General features: G+C 42.1%; 1 protein-coding gene across 2 annotated transcripts in view; it reads left to right on the top strand.

Moving 5' to 3' along the window:
- Positions 1-20,482, top strand: part of TGFB2 (transforming growth factor beta 2) — a 97,878-nt gene that overhangs the window by 60,116 nt on the left and 17,280 nt on the right. The window lies entirely within an intron of this gene.

Here is a 20,482-nt window from a genome sequence, read left to right as displayed (position 1 = left end):
TAGGTTGTTGTAATGGGCAATCAGTTTGAGGTCTTAGAGTAAAAGAATTCTAGTGTCTTAGATTTTCTTAGCTGATATAAGCCATGCTATATATTCACAATCATGATATAGGCCCTCATTTACTATTACTGTTCTAGTAATAGCTTGTTCCTAATCACTCAGGAGGGAAGAACCCTTTAGAATGCAGTATTGAAGCTCTGAGCACACTTCCTCAGTTGCATGAACAGCTGGAGTATGTACTCTTGAGAGGGTTTGGTTCCAGAAGTCAACCCGTTAAACTATAAAGTCAGATAATGTAGGTCCGATTTCTTCCTGGGGAACAGTCAGTTGACCTTCCTTTATTCATCCTATAGCTGTTTCTTTCTCCTTTTCTATGATTTTCTCTTTGTTTTCTTATTGTCTTCTCTCTTCCTTTTTCACTTTTTTCTCCTCTCTTTGCAACCTCCTTCTCTTTATTAACTTTATCCCGTTCCCTTTTCCTTTCTAATTCTACCCACTGTCTCCAATCTACCCACTCAATACACACACACACACACACACACACACACACACACACACTTTCCTCCATTATTTGGACAGCCCTGATGTCTCCTGTTCTCATCTTTGTAGTGGAGTTGGAGTTGGTGGGCAGCTGCGTCAAAATATAATGATGATGATGATGAAATGCCAACTTGCTGAGATTTTCAGAGATGTTCTTAAAAGCTTGTTACCTGAGTGTAGTCTATAGGGCATTTGCATCGGCATCACCTGGGGCTGTGAGAAATGTAGAATCTCAGGCCCCACCCTAGACTTTACAGAATCAGAATCCCCATTTTAACAAGATCCGCAGGTGCTTCTTGTGCACATTAAAGAACCACTTGAAAAATCCTGAGTCTGGTGCAGCCTTGTAAACAGGCAACTTAAATACATCCTGATGCCATATGAATAGTACTTGCATATAGGGTATAGGCGGGGAAATTTCACCAGGGAGCTGACATTTTGGTGAGGCCTTGAGAAGTATCTATTAAAACCTGACAGGGGATCATCATTCTTGGCAGGAAGGGCAGGCAGTGCAAAGACAGTCTTGAATGGGCTTGCTGAGGGTACCTGATGCAAAGCGCTCAGTGTCTGGAGGTGAGGAGAGACTGGGGAGAAGGTGGCCCTCCAAAGAGAGTGTGTAGAGTGACACTACAGAGGATTAAGAACAAACCCCTTGGGATCCCCGTGATAAGGGGTATATATGTATGACAACATGATTAAAACATGGGATTACTTGAGAAAAAGAAATTGGCATCTATATGCAGAAACCGCTAGTTTTTCTGGACTCTAATCATTTGGAATTTGTGATAATTAGGATCAAAATTTTCTTTGTATTCATTATGAAAATGGAGAACTACCACACAAATGAATATGAGACCTGAAGAATAGTTTAAAATACTTAAAGCAGTCATTTTGTTTCCTTTTTCTGTTTTTTTGAGACAGCATCTTGCTCTGTCACCCAGGCTAGAATGCAGTGGTGCAGTCATAGCTCACTGCACCCTCAACTTCCAGGGCTCAAGCGATCCTACAGGTGTGCATCCCCACGCCTAACTAATGTATTTTTCTTTTTAATTTTTAGTACAGATGAGTTCTCGCTTTGTTGCCAAGGCTGGTCTCTTAACTCTTGAGCTCAAGAGATCATCCCACCTCTGCTTCCCAATGTGCTGGGATTACAGGCATGAGGCACTGTGCCTGGCCCCAGTTTTAAAGTACTAGTTCACATGTGTGTTCATGAAGAATAATTCTTACTTATTTAAATAGGCCCTCGAGAACCTGTTTTTGGAGACTTTTAAATCCTAACTGGCATTCTGGGTAGCACCAATGGGCCAGCCGTTGCTCGTCGCCCCAAGGTCAGAGAGCATGCTTGTGTGACCAGACACTACGCTGAGCAAAGACTCAGAAGTATTGTTTCCAATGATACTCACAGCTATACTATGAAGTTTGTACAATGAAGTATTCTTTCTGCTATTATATTCTTTTCCATTTCACAGAGAATGATGCTAAATCCCAGAGAAATTAAGTAACTTGGCCAGGGTCACACAGGTGGGAAATGGCAGGGCTGGGATACAAATCCACCTCTGACTCCCAAGTCCCTCCTGCCCCTCACCACATACTATGCTATTCCTAGCAAAATTTTCCCTTTCTCTTACCCTTGGGATCAGCCAGAATAGAAGAAGAATAAGACAAACTAGGCTAGAGGACGAAGTAATATTTGGAGGGAAAGCAAAAACTGGTTCCTATGAAAAAAAGCCAGATTAAGGGTAGCCAGATAAATTACAAGATGATTTAAACAAACAAACAAAAAACATGATTATATCTCCTTTTTCTTCTCTTTTTTACCAATTAAACCACCCTTAAATTTCCTTCTGTGCTGACGATAGCATCATAGGTTGCTCTCTTTGGCCCTACTTTAGTTACATGGCTTCAGTAAATTGGAGGCAGGGTCACCTAGGTCCCGTTACCTGTAATGGAAGCTGCTAAGTCACTATTTTTCTGTGGCCCCTTGACCCTGTCCTCTGAGGAGTAGCCTCTGCCAGCAGGCTTGCCAATGACTTTTTTCCTCCCAGGGCCCATCCCATCTCCAGGAAAGGGTGTTTCTCTTGAGGCTGGCAACTTAGAGGACCTTAGTGAGTTCTTGGTAGATGTGCCTCAGAGGTTTCTGCAGCACTGGCTGCTCCATGACACAAGTGACATGATCTGCATGGCTTAGAGTCCCACGCTTGAAAGAGGAACGGCCCAAGATGGAAGCTTTTAGTTTGGAGAAGCATGGGCACGTTCACTGTCACTATACACGGGCATCTGGAAGAAGAAGATTCTAGCAGAAAAATATAAAATAATAGCAATTTTTTAGTCTTTCTGGGGCTCAGCTATACAACTCCTGAAGCACAGACAAGGTCCAGAGAGCAAGTCAAAGAGATCCTTGAGCACCCGAAGAGAAGACAACTCACACACACTTTTGATGGATCAGAAAGGCAGCCTCTTGTCTTTTATTGCTTCAACTAGGTTGACTATCTGTAGGGCCAGAAGAAATTAGAAGCACTGAATTAAAAGAGGAGGGCTAGAGGAGGACACCGTGACATCAACAGCAGGTCCTTTAGACCAGCAGTCCCCAACCTTTTTGGCACCAGGGACCAGTTTTGTGGAATACAGTTTTTCCACAGAGCATTACTTTTATTGTGCACTTTATTTCATTGTAATATATAATGAAATAATTATACAACTCACCATAATATAGAATCAGTGGGAGCGCTGAGCTTGTTTTCCTGCAACTATATATGGTCCCATCTGGCAGTGATGGGAGACAGTGTCCGATCATCAGGCATTTGATTATCATAAGGAGCGTGCAACCTAGATCCCTAGCACGTGCAGTTCACAATAGGGTTCTTGCTCCTTTGAGAATCTAATGCCACCGCTAATCTGACAGGAGGTAGAGCTCAGGCAGTACTGCAAGCAATGGGGAGTGGCTGTAAACACAGATGAAGCTTTACTTGCTTGCCTGCTGCTCACCTCCTGCTGTGCGGCCCAGCTCCTGGTGGGCCATGGACCTGTACCGTCCAGGTTGGGGACCTCTGCTTTAGACTAAAGATTTTTACCACTGTATCACAGTAACGCTATCTCAGATAATCAGACCACAGAAGCAATGCCTGTTGTGGACAAGTTTTCTGAATCTTACCCTGTTTATAGTTAACCCACTCTTTATCTCTTTGGCTTCCTGTCTGGCTTCTGACTTTTGCTTCTGGCCTCTTTATTTGGAGTCCTATTTTTAGTATGGTGTTCTCCAACTTTCCTTTTGTCTCCAGCTGCCATTTGGAGGTCTTTGTAGTCTTTGGTAATAAACTCCCATCTCTAGTCCTATTACAGGAATTGATGCCTATGGTAATAACCTTGAATTATGAAGATGAGGCTAAATTATAGTCAGGAAACTGAAAACATGCAATAAATTTTACAGAGTTTCACATCCAAAATTGCTGAAATATTATTTTGGAAAAAAAAAACAGATTTGATGCTTAAATGGGCAGATCTTCAGCTATTTGGAAAGCTCAGCTCTTCAGAAGAACAAAACCTTTGAAGTTCTTGGATACCCTTTGATTACTGTATTACTTGACACACAATTGGCATCCTAATCCCTAGAGGAAAACAGGGTGACTATGAAAAGGTTCTCAGGTCGTTTACATGGTTGTTTGGATTATTTATTAGGACTCTTCAGGACACTGATGTTCAGTAGGAGGAGAGTATGTATGTGTGTACATGTGTGCACACGTGCCTGTGAACTTACATGTGAGCATAGGCACTGCACCAGGTTTGGAATCCCTGGGGGAGCTTTTACGAAGACTAACCACAGTTTCCTTCAAGGGGATTCTGATTTTCCCTGGAAAGGAAAATGAGAGTTGCCTTGGCACAGATGTTGGTTTCAAAGAGCTCTCCTGGTGACTCACATGTGTGATTGTTCAGATTTGGATCTTCCAATTGGAATTCACAGATTTAAAATATAGCCCAAGAGTTTTGAGTCATTCTGTCTCATAAAAATGCCGCCAGGTATTCTTTTTAGAGTCACAATATGAGGCTGGATGGACGTAGGATAGCAATTCTATACATGAGTTCAGGGTTTGTCTTGTCCAGAGCTGCGAAGGTCTATTGTTTCTCTCCACCTGGGATAGTTAGGAAACCCATGCTTCTCTTGAAGTCACTCTGAGCTTGTTTAAACCTGAAAGCTTGTGAACTTACAATTTTCATTACCCTCCCCTCTCTACAGAACAGTGTGTCAGAATATCAATGAATGATAGGAAAATAAAATCTTTCTTTCCTGCTTTATCTAACCTCTTTCACGTTAACAAACTCTAAATAGCATCTACTGGTGTGATCAAGATAGGCTTCCCATGTATACCAATAATGGAAGGAATATGAGAGGGATAAAGTGTCTGAAAGATGAAGGGAAAGAGGAGAAAACAAAGATGAAAAACAACTGTTTTTAGATAGTAACGATCTTTGCCATATTTTTAAAGCTTTATGCCAAAGGCAGCCTTTATTGCGATATGTTCAGACAAAACTCCAGTGCTCTAGGAATGCATTCAAACCCATGATAGTTGTTATAGCTCTCAGCCCATTTGTAAATTTGAACACACCTTTCTTTGATTAAGTTTCCCCTGTATGTATGATTAAAATCATGACCAGAAGTATGAGGTAGAGGGAGAGAAAATAGGAAGGAGAATTCTCTTCAAGTTGAACGTCTTCTATATGGGCAAGAACACCTGCTATCTTGGAGTTGGATAAATCCCCATTTTACACATGAAGAAATGCCTGGGGAACTTCATGACATATCTAAGGATACCCATAACTTCATGGCCCTAAACAATCCTTTGAGACCACCAAAGAATACTTATATTTAAATTTGCTAACCTCAGAGGACTTGGAGCTCTCCAGTATTTCTAGTTTCTTCTCACCAACTCACACCCTTTCAATAGTCATTTCTCATTTAAAACCTTACCACCTCCAGAATAGTATGATTCATACCACTGTCTGGGTTATCTATTTGCTGCACAACAAGCTTCAAAATGTTGTGGCCTCAAATAATAATCATTTTGTTATACTTTACAAGTTTTTGTGGGTCAGAAATTTCATCAGAGCTTGGCTGGATATTGTCTTGCTCCATGTGGCTTTGGCTGGGGTCACTTGGTAGCAATTAGATGACAGTTGGGCTGGTCTGGAGGATTGATGATGGCTTTGTGCCTATGCTTGGAACTTCAGTAGAATGACTGGAAGGCCGGGCTCAGCTGGGCTCCTCCCCCTAGATAGTCTCAGATGTCTCCATGTGGTGTTCCCAGAAGAGTAGTCTTGTTTCTTACATGGGGACTCAGGTGTGTAAATGTCTAAGGTAGAAACTGCAAGTCCTCTTAAAAACAGCCCAGAGGCTGGGCATGGTGGCTTACGCCTGTAATCCCAGCACTTTGAGAGGCTGAGGCAGGTGGATCTCTTGAGCCCAGGAGTTCAAGCCTGGGCAACATGGTGAAATACCATCTCTACTAAAAATACAAAAATTACCCAGGCACAGTGGCACACACCTGTAATCCCAGCTACTCAGGAGGCTGAGGCAGGAGAATCGCTTGAACCCGGGAGGTGGAGGTTGCAGTGAGCAGAGATTGCACCACTGCACTCCAGCCTGGGCGACAGAGCCAAATTCAGTCTCAAAAAAAAAAAAAAAATAGCAGGCCCAGAAATGACACAGCATCACTTTTGCCTTACTCTATTAATCAAATGAACTACAGGGCAGCCCAGATTCAAAGGGAAAGGAAATATATCCCATATATCAATGGGAAATGTGTCAAAGAAGTTGCAGCCATCTTTAATCTTGGAACACTAACCCACTGTGTAAAGTAAAGTAATAGTCAGCCGACTGTGAGTGTGCACCTCCTGGCATCAGCATCATACCTGGTGCCAGCCATCTGGAGATAAATTAGCCTCCACCTTCTGGTTACTCAGGGTCTTGTGAAGAAATGTACATATAAGTGATATCTGTCTATGAATAAACATATACCCAAGATACTCTTAGAGCAAAAGCTGGAGAATTCAGAGAAATGCCTCAGAACTCATTCTTGCCAGAAAGGGAGTTGTGAGAATTTGCAGGCAACTTGCCATCTTGGTTGGGTTCCTTTCGTGGGCAGACATGTAATTCCAAGGAACTGAGCCATATGCCTGAATCAAGAGATTCCTTTGAACCCAACAATATTTGTTGCAGAGATATCTGAATAGATTAGATTGAAACAGGAGTGGGTTTGGTTAATTGGTATGCATAGTATTATGTCAGAACGACCTTCCTCGTGTTTCAGTGTGCGTACTCACGTCCCAGGATTCGGTGACTACGTCTGTCCTCCCCGTTTACCTTATTGAGGCAGCATGGCATAGTATGCAATGGTATGGGCGTTGTGACCTAAGCTTTCTTAGTAATTCCCAATTAGCTTGGGGTTTATTATGAGGGTGAAATGAAATAATGTCTATGACGGCCAGGTGGGGAGTGCGTGTTCAACATGTGTTAGTTCCCTTCCTTTGCTGTCACTGCTTGGATTTTGACTTCTATGTCTTTGATTCCTCCAGTGGGAAGAGCTCTCTCCTGAGTTACCTGTGAAAGTCAGTTGCCAGGTTGTTTTTAAGACTGATTTATTAGCTTCTGAGCACTGAATAAAGTCATACAAAAATAACTCCCTGGGGGAAGCAGAGTGATGTATTAGGTTCATACATCTTACAATATCAGGAGAAAAAGCCACTAAAATGTTGCCTTTTCCCATGGGGCTGATAGTCTCAGGTGTCTCCATGTGGTCTTCCCAGAACAGTAATCTGACTTCTTAGATGGAGACTCAAGTGTGCAAATGTCCAAGGCAGAAGCTGCAAGTCCTCTTAAAAACTAGGCCCAGAGGCTGGGCGTGGTGGCTCACACCTATAATCCCAGCACTTTGGGAGGCTGAGGCAGGTGGATTGCTTGAGCCCAGGAGTTCAAGACCAGCCTGGGCAACATGGTGAAAATCCATCTCTACTAAAAAATACAAAAATTAGCTGGGCGTGGTGGCACATGCCTGTAAACCCAGCTACTCTGGAGGCTGAGGCAGGAGAATCGCTTGAACCCGAGAGGCAGAGGTTGCAGTGAGCCGAGATCACACAATCTCTGCTTCCCGGGTTGCATCACTGTTGGTGCTGGTAGAATATCATCTGCCAATGGGTTCCTGTTAATCAGTAGAAGAGAAATGTGCTGAGGTGAAGTCAGCTCGGTGAATTTAAACGGGACCTTAGATTTCACGTTTTTAAGGTTTCATAGTGAAAGTTCAGGGTAGATGGCCTAGGCCTACCTTTTAAGGGATTCTGATGCTGCAAAATTGAAAGGTGGGGTTTTTACCATACCAGGGAGCACAGCACTAATGGGGTTAATGAAAATTGCCTCTTTTTCCTAACCCTAAACACATGTGTGTGCTTGTGTTTGTGCATGCGTGCACACATACAGACACACACACACACACACGGTTCAGCTTTCATTTCTCATATTGCCCAAGGGGGTGTAAAATAAAAAGAGGTCAGCCAAAAAACTGTCTGTTAAATTAGACTTGCAAAAATGCTACTGAAAAACAAACAAACAAACAAAAAGTCATACTGTGCTCCTGTTGTACATAATTTTACAGCATACAATCTTCTTAATACTGATCCTAGCCCCGGCGCCACATTGGAGACATACATAGCATAGTAACCCACCTAAAAAAAATTAAAAACACCATGAGGTATAATAAACACTTTGTTTGCACAAGGCTATTAATATCTCAGGTTTTTTTTTCAAACTGATCAAATGGCGTGCTTGCCTCATAAGGAAACTGGATTGTTATCATTTGCATTAGGTTATAACATTAGCACAAGTGTGTTCAGCTTGTCAGCAGACAAGACCCCCCAAAAAGTAGAATGAACAGCAGCCCTTCTCCACTGTATTCAAATAAATGTTAGTGAATATGCAATAGTAACTAATAATCTTATTCTTTTTTCATAATGTGACTCAGTAACAATATTGATAATTATCGCTAATACATGCAGTGCTTACTGTGTGCTAAGGTAGGTACTGGTCTCATCCTTATTTTACAAGTGAGGAAACTGGGATACAGTAAAGTTCAGTAGCTTGCCTAGGCCAGGCAGGTAGGAAGAAGCAGAGCCAGGATTTGAACCCAGGCAGTCTGACCCCAGGGATCATGCTCTTGACCGTGATTCCATACTAGCAGAAAGAACACAGACTTTGGAGTTGATCAGGGTGGGTGCAAGGCATAGCTTTGGTCCTTTGGGGAGTCTGAGGAAGTCATGTCACTAACACTATTTCCACACCAGTAAAATGCAGATAAAAGCACCTACTTGGCAAAGATTTTATAAGGCATAGAGATAATGCATGGAAACTTCTAGCACAGTATCTGTATCCTCAGCAGTTACTATTATTACCATTACAGTTTCCGAGCATTGAGTTTGAACTTTTGTAAGAATCAGTGTGAAATTTATGATCTGCTCGGAATCTGTTAAAAATGAATGCTTCCCCTAGCCCTTCTTGCTGTAGGGTCTGGGTTCTTGGTTGCTGTCCCAGGAGTTTGCTTCAGGGTCTCCTTCAAGAATATTTTCCACTCACTCAGCTTGTGGTGGTTCATTAAGTTGCAGATGAGCAGGCCGGGCGCGGTGGCTCAGGCCTGTAATTCCAGCACTTTGGGAGGCTGAGGTGGGTGGAACACTTGAGGTCAGGAGTTTGAGACCAGCCTGGCTAACATGGTGAAACCCCATTTCTACTATAAATATAAAAATTAGCCAGGCGTGGTGGCGGGCGCTTGTAATCCCAGCTACTCAGGAGGCTGAGGCAGGAGAATCACTTGAACCTGGTAGGCGGAATTTGCAGTGAGCCCAGATTGTGTCACTGCACTCCAGCCTGGGCGACAGAGCGAGACTCTGTCTCAAAAAAAAAAAAAAAAAAAAAAAAGTTGCAGATGAGCATATCAGAGTGGGAAAGGAGGAGACCTTTGCAGCCAGTCAGCCCTTTCTCTGAACCTCAGTTTTTCATCTGAAACTGGAGATAACAGTTCTTGCCTAATGAGTTCCTGTGAGGAGAACGCCTAGGTTAAGTGTCTGGCACACAAGATGCGGAAGGAGTAGGTTACTGTCAGGATTTTTCTTGTCATCTTGAACATGGTTCATATTTCCCCTAAGGTTGGCTTGTGATTCTAAAACCACTCAACAATGGTGTCAGTCATCTCTGCTTGGATGTGGTCTGATCTGTTTTCTGTTAACAGTGGGACAGAGCAGGGTTTTGGGGAACGGCCATTGTTTTATCACTGTGTACATTCGCTTTACCAAGATGTTAAGGGCTGCAGTGCTGAGCTGGGGGCTGTGCTCTGTCTTGCTTCTCTTTATGAAGAATGATTACAATGACTGACTCCAATAGGGGTGTCTTTTTATCTCATCTCCCGTCTTGTTACTACTTCTCCCTGCTCCACCACCACACAAATAGGTTTGATATATGCTTCCCAATTGATTTTTAATAAGATTCCTTTTTTTTTTCATGTTGTAAATGTTCAGTATGCCAACTATCCTGTAACCTCCTTTAGGGCAAAAGCTGTTTCAAGGGAGCATGTATGTTTTTTTCTCAATGCCAACAGTACTCAGGATATTTTTTGGAACCCCTGTTCTAGAACTGTGGCAGAGTCCAGCATACATACTTGAGAATTCCCCAAAGGAGACAAATCTGGATTTGCGAAAGGTAGTGTTGATTTTTGAAGACTGCCAAAGTTCTATGGAAGAGGAAAATGATAAGTCATTCAGCTGATTTTACTGGTTCTTATATTTCTGAAAGTCAACCACCTCCCATGTCTCTGCTGTTACTATGCTTGTCCAAGCAGTTCTTGTCCCTCATCTGGGCCATGGCAGTGGCCTCCTGGTTGGTCCCCCTGTTTCCACCCTGGCCCCTTGATATGGTTTGGCTGTGTCTCCACTCAATCTCATCTTGAATTCAAATGTGTTGTGGGAGGGACTGGGTGGGAGGTAATTGAATCATGGGAGCAAGTCTTTCCCATGCTGCTCTTGTGATAGTGAATAAGTCTCATGAGATCTGATGGTTTTAAATAGAGGTGGTCCCCCGCACAAGCTCTCTTCTCTTGTCTGCCACCATGTGAGATGTGCCTTTCACCTTCTGCCATGACTGTGAGGCCTCCCCAGCCACATGGAACTGTAAGTCCAATAAACCCTTTTCTCTTATAAATTGCCCAGTCTTGCAGCAGTGCGAAAATGGACTAATACAGTGAATTGGTATCAGTAGAGTGGGGTGCTGCTGAAAAGATACCCAAAATGTGGAAGCAACTTTGGAACTGGGTAACGAGCAGAGGTTAAAACAGTTTGGAGGGCTCAGAAGAAGACAGGAAAATGTGGGAAAGTTTGGAACTTCCTAGAGACCTGTTGAATGGCTTTGACAAAAATGCTGATGGTGATATGAACAATAAGGTCTAGGCTGAGGTGGTCTCAGATGGAGATCAGGAACTTGTTGGGAACTGGAGCAAAGGTGACTCTACGCTATGTTTTAGCAGAGACAGATGGCATTTTGCCCCTACCCTAGAGATTTGTGGAACTTTGAACTTGAGACAGATGATTTAGGGTATCTGGTGGAAGAAACTTCTAAGCAGCAAAGCATTCAAGAGGTGACTTGGGTGCTGTTAAAGGCATTCAGTTTTAAAAGGGAAACAGAAAATAAAAGTTTGGAAAATTTGCAGCCTGACAATGTAATAGAAAAGAAAATCTCATTTTCTGAGGTGAAATTGAAGCTGGATGCAAAAATTTGCTTAAGTAATGAGGAGCCAAATGTTAATCCCCAAGACAATGGGAAAAATGTCTCCAGAGCATGCCAGAGGTCTTCGTGGCAGCCCCTCCCATCATAGGCCTAAAGGCCTAGGAGGAAAATGTGGTTTTGTGGGCCTGGCCCAGGGTCCCTGTGCTGTGTGCAGGCTAGGGATTTGGTGCCCTGCATCCCAGCCACTCCAGCTGTGGCTGAAAAGGGCCAACATAGAGCTTGGGCCATGGCTTCAGAGGTTGCAAGCCCCAAGCCTTGGCAGCTTCTACATGGTGTTGAGCCTGTGAGTGCACAGAAGTAAAGAACTGGGGTTTGGAAACCTCTGCCTAGATTTCAGAAGATGTATGGAAATGCCTGGATGCCCAGGCAGAAGTTTGCTGTAGGGGCAGGGTCCTCATGGAGAACCTCTGCTAGGGCAGTGCAGAAGCAAAATATGGGGTTGGAGCCCCCACACAGAGTTTCTACTGGGGCACCACCTAGTGGAGCTGTGAAAAGAGGGCCACCGTCTTCCAGACCCCAGAATGGTAGATCCACCAACAGCTTGCACCGTATGCCTGGAAAAATCACAAGACACTCAACACTAGCCCATAAAAACAGCCAAGAGGGGGGCTATACCTTGCAAAGCCATGGGGGCAGAGCTGCCCAAGGCCATGGGAGCCCACTTCTTGCATCAGCGTGACCTGGACTTAAGACATGGAGTCTAAGGAGATCATTTTGGAGCTTTAAGATTTTACTGCCCTGCTGGATTTCAGAGTTTCATGGGGCCTACAGCCCCTTTGTTTTGGCCAATTTCTCCCATTTGGAATGACTATATTTACCCAATGCCTGTACCCCCGTTGTATCTAGGAAGTAACTAACTTGCTTTTGATTTTATAGGCTCATAGGCAGAAGGGACTTGCCTTGTCTCAGATGAGACTTTGTACTGTGGACTTTTGAGTTAATGCTGAAATGAGTTAAGACTTTGGGGAGCTGTTGAGAAGGCATGATTGGTTTTGAAATGTGAGGACATGAGATTTGGGAGGGGCTGGGGCAGAATGGTATGGTTTGGCTGTGTCCCCACCCAGATCTCATCTTGAATTTCCATGTGTTGTGGGAGGGACCTAGTGGGAGGTAATTGAATCATGGGGGCAAGTCTTTCCCATGCTGTTCTCGTAATCGTGAATAAGTCTCATGATATCATGATAAGTCTCATGATATGATGGTTTTAAAAAGAGGCATTCTGCTACACAAGCTCTCTCTCTTTGCCTGCTGCCATCCACTTAAGATGTGACTTTCTCCTCCTTGCCTTCCATCATGATTGTGAGGCCTCCTCAGCCATGTGGAACTATAAGTCCAATAAACCTTTTTCTTTTGTAAATTGCTCAGTCTCAGCTATGTCTTTATCAGCAGCGTGAAAATGGACTAATACACCCCCTCAGCAGCTGTTTACAGCATAGCAATCAAAGTGATTCCTGATAAAATATTGGTCAGATCAAAGTGCTCTCTTTAAAGCTCTACAGTGGCTTCGTATCTCACCCTGAGTAGAAGCCAAGTTCTTACCATGACTTAGGAGGCTGGCTCTGACCTGTTCCTTAGTCACCCACCCCTCAGCCATAATTTCCCCCTCATTCATAGGGCTCCCCCATTTGTCAATGACCTCTTTGCTCTTCCTCAGACACTGCACTCACTCCTTCCTGTGGCTTGTGGCCACTGTTCCCTCCACCCACAGTGCTTTTCCCAACTACCCATATGGTTGGTTCTCTTTATTTCTTTAGGTCTTACCTTAGAGACCACCTGCTCAGGGAGACCTTCTTTGGCCACCGTACCTAAGATCTCAGAGTCGCTTTTCCCAACACATCCTAGTCCCAATGTCTACTGTGCTTTTCTCCTTGATAATCTTCATTATCTGCCATATTTGATCTATTCCATCTTTATGTTGTTTATAATCTTATCTCTACCTCTAGCCATAAACTACTGGAGATGTGTCTGGTCCACAGTGGGTGTTCAATAAGTGTTTTTAATGAATTTAACTAAAATGTCAAAATAAGATTCAACTATAAGGAATGCCTTTCAAATAAGTATGTAACTTTATAAGGGGATTCTGTTGAGAAACATCACTCATTTATTCGGATTTGGAAATTCTGCTCCATTTGTTTTAAAGATATCTAAATATTGATGAAGAAAGAAATGTATATAACTATGCATCTTCTGTGACTTATTCAGAGCTAATTCTGATGAAGTATTTAATATTAATAGATAATAACCATGTAGGTAAAAAAATAAAATAAAATTATGTAATAAATTAATGAAACTGATATTCTTGGGTACCCCATAAACTTGATGTTTTCAGAAAAAACAAGCTCTTTATTTATTTATTTGGGCTTGTTAGTTTATAGTCACATGCCCTAAATTAAAGTGCTCACTTAAATTATAGTACAGGCCATATATGTTTTAGGTGCCAGGAGGTAGGAATCAAATTAGAAGTCTGCTCCCCAAGTTCACATGTGTTAGTGTTAAAGTCAGAGTGGAATTGGAAGGGGGAGGTCAAATAAAAAATTAGAATATATGGCTCCAGAGAGCTTGAGGTCTTGTGGACAGTCTTTCCCTCAATGGCAGGAAATAGGTAGGTCATTGTCAAAATTCATACTGCTGGGCTGTGTGGTACAGCCTCAAAGACTGTAGGAATTCAGCTAAGAAAAAGACAGTACAGTCTTGATTTAATTCTCCTTCAAATTCTACCATTACATATTGTACTGCACCCCTCTCTCGCCTGGTCTATACTGATGTGGCTTTAGTCCAGTTGAATCCTTTTCTCTTTTGTGTGATTTATACCTGATGGTCTCATGAATGCTACTGAGCTGCAGCATCTGACAGACTTTCTGTTCACACAAAGGACTCCTTCATCCCTTCAACCTGGAGAAATGGATTTACTTGTTTATGCACATGTGCATTCAGCACAAAGGTTCATCTGTAAAGTTTTTTTTTTTAATGAAACAATCGGGAATTATAAGGTATTTCATCACAGAGGAGAGACTTTTCTGTGTGTGTGTGCATGTGTGTTGTGTGTGTATGTGTGTATGTGTGTAACTTGAAGGCACATCTAGTGACATTTCCATAAAGGTCATCAAAGGTCTGCGTATGCCATACTGTATCATAATTTCACATGGGTATGTATAATACAGGTGTATATCAATGTGTAATACTCTGTACTGTAAAGAGAAAGAGTTCACGTAGTGATGTAATAATGTAGCTATCTGAGCTCCAAAGAGACTTGTATTCTCAGTCTTCTGAGGCTGATGTGTATTCCATGGGAGCTGACTGAAGGCCCTCATGAAGCTCTTGCCAGGTATACATTACTTACGACCTCTTAGACAGATGCAATTATAAAGGAGCCATGACAATTACAGGACATGGTGATGGCAGAAGCAAGGTAAGTACTGGGTGTGTTAAGCCACTTTTGAAGGATAATCATGCAGTGTGTCGGTGTGGTAGGCACCCCCGAAGTGACCCAGCATAATCAAGGAGGCTACAGTTAGGAAGAGAGAGCTCCGTTTGTGCCTCCTTGAAATAAAAGCCACTGTACCCAGTTCTGATTCTCTATAAAGCTCCACTGGCTATTATTTGGAAATTCTCTTTCTTGCTTTCTCTCCCTCATTTCATTTTTATAATGAAATAAATAGAAAGGGTAAAATACAGTATTAAATTGCTTATTCTGTCTGATAATTCTTTCTGTCCTTCTTGATATATATAATCTCTGTGGTGGGTTTCTGGATGTGTTTAAAATTCCAAGAAGCATTTTTTTTTATCACTATAAAAGACCGATTGTTCAGGGGCTTATTTGTCACTTGATCAAATGTGTCTTTCTAATGAAGTCTGTTAGTTAATAAGAATATACCAAGCAGGGATTGGGTAAGCTGCCATGAAAAATACTCTGTGGGGGTAATAAGAGAGAGAAAGAACATTTTTTGCTTTGAAGGAGCTCATAGTTAGATTTAGCATTATACTCCCCACAGTATAATTTATGAATCCCTACTGTTAGAAGTGGGATTGTGTCCCTTCCCCTACACATAAAAAAAAAGATATGTTGAAGTCATAATCCCCAGTACTTTGGAATGTGATCTGATTTGAAAATAGGGTCATTGCAGATATAATTAGTTGAGATGAGGTCATCCTGCAGGAGGGTGGGTCCCTAATCCAGTATGACTGGTGTCCTTATAAAAAGACAGCCATGTGAAGACTCAGTCACAGGGAGCCTGCCATGTGAAGATGAAGGCAGAAATTGAAGCTATGCAACTATAGCCAAGGAACACCAAAAATTGCCAGCAAACCACCAGATGCTAGAAGAGGCAAAGAAGGATCCTCCCTGGAGGCATCAGAGAGAGCATGGCCCAGCCAACACCGTGATTTCAGACTTCTAGCCCCCAGATTTGTGACAGGATAAGTTCGTGTTATTTTAAGCCACCCAGTTTGTGGTACTTTGTTACTACAGTTCTAGGAAACCCATACACCTATCAAGCCAACTCTCCCTAAATCCTAGTATATATTGTTAGAAAAGATAAAAGGGCACTGAAGAGAGAGGAGGGTGCCTTCCTTCCTTCCTTCTTTCTTTTTCTTTCTTCTTGTTTTTTTTGTTTTTTTGTTTTTTTGTTTTTTGTTTTTGACAGAGTCTCGCTCTGTCACCCAGGCTGGAATGCAGTGGTACAATCTTGGCTCGCTGCAGCCTCAACCTCCCAGGCTCAACAGATCCTCCTGCCCCAGCCTTTTGAGTAACTGGGACTACAGATGTGCACCACCATGTCCAGCTAATTTTTAAAAATGTTTTCATAGAGGTGAGGTCTCATTATGTTGCTCAGACTGGTCTCAAACTTCTGGGCTCAAACGATCCTTCCATCTCAGCGTCCCGTAGTGCTGAGATTACAGGCATGAGGCACCACGCCTGGCCTTGTTCTCCCTTCTAATGAACCAGCACATCCTTATTACCTGGACTGTGTTCTCTTAGTGCTGGTTTTTTGGATGTTCATAGTCATCCTTTTACACTCTCCTCTCTACAGGAAATCTTCCCTGACCTCATCTACCTGGCAAGGATAGATGCCCTGCCTGTAACATTTCCTGGTAACCTGTGAACACATTGTTTTAAGTTTTTGTTGAGATGTCTATATTCCCTTACTACCCAATGCACTCCTTTAAGAACAGGCACCATCTTACTATCCTGGGGTATACGTATAATGCAATGCTTTGCTTACAGCCAGTGCTTAATATTTGTTGAACTAAACTGGAGGAAGTGAGGTATAAAATAAAATCAAACAAATGAATAAATGAGGACTCAAGTGCATACAAGATGCTCGGCAATGAATGAATGACTGAACAAACAAATTAACTGATCATATTAAATATTTGAATATTATTAGTTATTATTATTATTACTTTGAATGAGGGTAAAAGCCTCCTCCAAAGCCAATGAAAGCCTTCCAGAGTATGGATGTGGGAGTGATGTGTTGGAGAATCATTTGTTCCTGCTGTAGGTAAGCCAAGAAATGCTCACAGGAGTGAATTCTCTGTGCCTGTCTGCCTGAGAGAAAATCTTGGTCTTTAATAACACGGTTTTGACCTAGAGAGTCAGATTTCTCCAAAATTAATCAATGAATATGTATTCTACCGGTGTCAGCAAACCAAAATATAAGGGTTTGTGGGGATTTAAATAAGTTTATGTTTCCCTCTCTCTTTTATGGGCTTAATATTCTATTGGAGGAAATGGACATTTCCACACATCCAGGATTACCCTTGAAGCCACTATGCGCAAGGGACCAAATGCTCAGCAAACCCTGTAGCATTGCATGGGGAACTAGGGAAAGGGACCTGACTTTAGTTTAGAGTGAAAGTAAGCATGTCATTGAAAAACTGGGCTTCAAGTTTGAATTAGAAGAGTGGAAAGGCTTGTTTTGTTTTGTTTTTTGGGAGAAAAGTGGAGGAGGGAAAGGCATTCTGATAGGGTTGCTAGTTAGAAGCCAAAGTTTGGAAGTTTGGAGTACATAATCCATGTTTTAGAGATATTGTTTAGATTAGGCTTCTAGGGATGAAAGGCGCGTGTGAGATGATAGGTTGGTGGCCAGTTGTGTTATCAATACTAAACTAAGGAATCTGGAGTTTATTCACTAGGCATTAGAAGCCTCTGAAAGTTTTTGACAAGGTAAGGAACATAATCATAACAATAACTCACTCGTATTGAATACCAGGCAGTGTGACTGATGCTCTCCCTACTCCGTGACACTTAATTTTCTCGACAAACATACAAGGTGCGTTTTACTATTCCTTTTCATTGATGAGAGAATTATAGATCCAGTAAGCCATAGTTTAGGCTTGTCTGACTCCAAAGCCTCTGGACCCTTTCGCTATGCTAATGATTTTCAAAGGCACTTGGCACGGCCCTATGGCTTCTTCAAAGAACTCTAAGGGACCACTGAGTAAATGGAATGGATTGATTGTCAGGTGGCCCAGATGGCCAGGACCCTTAGTCAATGAGTGAAATTCCACTTTTTTCTGCTGTATACTCTGCATACCACAGAGTGTTGATTTCAGAAATGGCCACCGGGAAGGAGGTAACTAATAAGCCAGCAACAGGTTCTGGTTTTGGCCTTATGATTTTAACATTGTTATCACCAACGTGATGAAGACATTGGCTGCACTGTTGCTAGTGCTCTGTGGCTCCGAAGAGTAGCTTATACATTGAATAGCAAACTGAAAATTCAGAGAGATTCCAAAAGGCTAAAACTTGGGTCAGATAATAGAGTTCAACATTAACAGTTATATATGTGTAATTTGCATTTATGTTTGAAAAATGAATTATATAAATACAGGCTACAGCAGTGGTTCTCAGAGTAATCCCTGGTTAGCAGCTTCTACATCACCTGGGAACTTGTTAGAAATGCAGATTCTTGGGCCTCCACCTCATCCTATTAAATCAGAAGCTCTGGGGATGGGGCTTAGCAATCTGTGTTAATGAGCACTCCAGATGTTTCTGAAGCAGGCTAACATTGGAGACCACTGGGCTAGAAAGACCAACCCTCCTCCCTTCTTGCTTTGCATTATTTCTTTCTCTTTATTCCACCTCATTCCAGAAAGGATTTGGAGTGGAAAAATCTGACTTAACAACAGTTTGTGAATAAGAACAAAGGTTTTATTTTACAAAAAAATTTCTGTGACTCAATGATGTGTTGTGGCTGCTGCCAAAAGTAAATAGTTTGCATTAAAAGTAGTGACCAGAACAAGGGAAGCAATAGCTACTCCCCTCTTCACATTTGACAGGTTCTGTATATCTCCATATTCTGTTAGACCATATCTGGAGTTTGTTGAGGAACTAATTTTAAGAAGACATTGGAAAGGGGTTTAACAAGGATGGTGACACACCTTGAACTTTTGCCTTAAAGGGATCAGTTGAGGGAAGCCACCTCTTGTGACTAGAGCCTGACATGGAAAAGAAAGAATTTTACATCTTGCTCCAGAGGGCGAAAAACAATATTGGAAAGCCTTCTCCACTGGTATTAAGAGGGAAAGACATTAGTCCAGGCTCTTCCTGAAGGGCTTTGTTAACACACCTAAGTGCTTCAGGCTTCCGTTTTTTGTTTGTTTGTTTGTTTTTGTTTTTGTTTTTTATTTAGTTTGAGTCTGGCTCCATCACCGAGGCTGGAGTGCAGTGGTGTGTTCTCGGCTCACCACAAGCTCCGTCTCCTGGGTTCACGCCATTCTCCTGCCTCAGCCTCCCGAGTAGCTGGGATTACAGGTGCCAGCCACCACGCCCAGCTAATTTTTTGTATTTTTAGTAGAGACGGGATTTCACCGTGTTAGCCAGGATGGTCTTGATCTCCTGACCTCATAATCTGCCCACCTCGGCCTCCCAAAGTGCTAGGATTACAGATGTGAACCACCGTGCCCGACCTGGGCTTCTGTTTCTTTTAGAATGCAGATAATAAGGGCCATGATGTTCATCCCACAAGGTTTCTGTGAAGGGCTAAAAACATGGCAAAAAGTTCAAATATTTGAAAAACTACAATGGTTGTACAAATATGAGGCAATGGCGCTATTATTAAGGAAGACTGGTTGATGGAAATTTTAAGTCCAAGATAATGGAGAATCTCAACAATATGGATTGTCCAAAAGGGGGACGACCTTTCTCATTAAATAGTGAGTTCACGGTCATGAGAGGCCTTTAGACAAAGAGATGTTAGAGAATGAACTGTATGGGATTGAAGCAGATGGTTTCAAAGTGCCTTGCCAATGCTAGTATTTCATAATGCTGAAGTGAATGACTTGAGGTCAGGCAGATCTGAGAGACTCATGCTCACAGCCAGCAAAGTGAATGTTTGATTCATCATTTGTTCATCACTACTTGCAAGTCACTGCAAACATTTAAAACATTTAAATACATTTAAACATTGAACACACTTAAAGATATTTAATGATTAAACATATTTAAAGCGTTAAAAACATGAAATGCGTTTAAAAACAAGATGGGCCCACACTAATGAACCTGGTGTCAATTTTTCTCTACAGCGCTATAGTTAAATTCCCTTTGCATTAGAAGTCTGATTGAATTGCCCCATGGTCTCCTGTGGATCTGTTGATGTATGAATTTGGAAAGTAACATTGAATTCCCAATGCTTTCTTATAACTCTTTGCAATGTCTCATAGACGTGTAAGAGATGTTGCCCTTAGTGTCTAACCGAAATCCTGAGTTGTTTTACAGCATTTTTATTTTAAGGTTAAGATTTCTTCTGGCTATAATTTTGCATCTAGACTTCTACTTGTTTTTTCCCCCCTCAAACTATTGGGTAACATCAGTGACTTTCACCTTTATCCACTGCCCAGTTGGCTGCTTTCCAATGGCAGAGAAATGAATGGATGCTTTTGTGTAGGGAGTTGTGTAATTCAATGAAGAGCTTGGAGCCTTGCTGAAGGCGATATGTGGGTATTTCACACATATTATATCTAATGATTATATATCAGTAATGTAATGAAAGTGGCATTCAAACATCACTGTGGGTGGCAGCTAAGCCAAAGACAGCTAAATCGTATTTTTAATACATGAGAAGCCCCCTTTTCTAATTCAATCAGAAACAGTTGTTGGTCAGTTAAAGATTAAAAAATCAGTTAAAG

The sequence above is a fragment of the Pan paniscus genome, chromosome 1, assembly GCF_029289425.2.
Source record: "Pan paniscus chromosome 1, NHGRI_mPanPan1-v2.0_pri, whole genome shotgun sequence".
In the NCBI taxonomy this organism is placed as follows: Eukaryota; Metazoa; Chordata; class Mammalia; order Primates; family Hominidae; genus Pan; species Pan paniscus.
This window is presented reverse-complemented; position numbering and strand designations above follow the sequence as displayed.